This window comes from Euprymna scolopes, chromosome 21 (assembly GCF_053919585.1).
Source record: "Euprymna scolopes isolate OS-2025 chromosome 21, ASM5391958v1, whole genome shotgun sequence".
Lineage (NCBI taxonomy): Eukaryota > Metazoa > Mollusca > Cephalopoda > Sepiida > Sepiolidae > Euprymna > Euprymna scolopes.
The window spans coordinates 41,973,660-41,974,924 of NC_136502.1; the positions used below are offsets into that span (position 1 = coordinate 41,973,660).

Consider the following 1,265-nt stretch of genomic DNA (forward strand, 5'->3'; position numbering starts at 1 on the left):
CTTTCTTTGAACTGCTCGCCTGTGGAACTCTATTCCGTTTACCTGCTTTCCAGCTAACTACAATCTGATTGTTTTCAAGTTCAACGTGAACAAGTTCTTACTGAACCGTCCCCCTAAGTAATCCAAGTTACAAAATTCTCACTAATGTTTACTACGCTAAAATCACGAGTGGCCCCTGGGCCTTGATAAGTGGTGACCCCCATGTAAAAAAAAGTTTAACGTGGATTAATGTTTCATTGGTTAAAAAAAGCGGGAATAGAATAATAAAAAAAGGCCGATGGCTATTAGTCGCGTGCTCTCGTGTAATAAATGAATGAATGAATGTAAGATTGACATGAAATTCTTAAAGATAAACTAAAATAACCGAAAAATGGGCTGAAATGACTTAAATAAATAAAAGTAAATGACTTAGAATGCCTTTAATGAACTTAAGGGTGAATTGAATGACCTTAAGACTGACTTGAATGCTTAAAGAATAACTGGAATCCTTCAAAAACAACTTAAATGATCTGGAGAATGACTTGAGTGGCTTTGAGACTGACTGGTTGTAAAGTGGGTGATCATTTTACATTAAATTAATACAGAAAAGTGACCCCCCTTTATATCACAAAGTAACAAACATAAGTACAGCATGTAGTAAGAACAGATACTACACTTTGATCTTGGCCAAAAGGCCAAGAAAAGGGTATTTATTTGCTCCCCCACCGAGCAAATTAGGCACAAGGCCGATTTTTAATGTGAGGAGTGAAGGGGAAATGGAGACCAACTCCCCGGGGAGTAGGGGAGCTGGGTAGTGACAATTGGTATGAAGGGTTGGTATTTATTTGCTCCCCCCCGAACAAATTAAGCACAAGGCCGATTTTGAATGTGAGGAGTGAAGGGGAAATGGAGACCAACTCCTCGGGGAGTAGGGAGGCTGGATGGTGACAATTGGTATGAAGGGTTTCCCCTAAATTGACCAAGGTCGTATATGTGAGGTTGCCCCCACATATGGTCTTTGCTTGCAGTATCTGCCGGAACAGATACTACACTTTGATCTTGGCCAAAAAGGCCAAGAAAAAGGTATGTATTTATTTGCTCCCCACCGAGAAAATTAGGCACAAGGCCGATTAAATGTGAGGAGTGAAGGGGGAATGGGGACCAACTCCCCGGAGAGTAGGGGTGATGGATAGTGACAATTGGTATGAAGGGTTTCCCCTACATTGAACAAAGTCTTATATGTGGTGTTTCCCCCACATATGGTCTTTGCTTGCAGTATCTGCCGG

At 41.3% G+C, this 1,265-nt stretch overlaps 1 pseudogene; it reads right to left on the reverse strand.

The window, feature by feature from the left end:
* Window positions 1–457: 457 nt before the first annotated feature.
* Window positions 458–687, reverse strand: LOC145243184 (U2 spliceosomal RNA; annotated as a pseudogene).
* Between the last annotated feature and the right edge of the window lie 578 nt (window positions 688–1,265).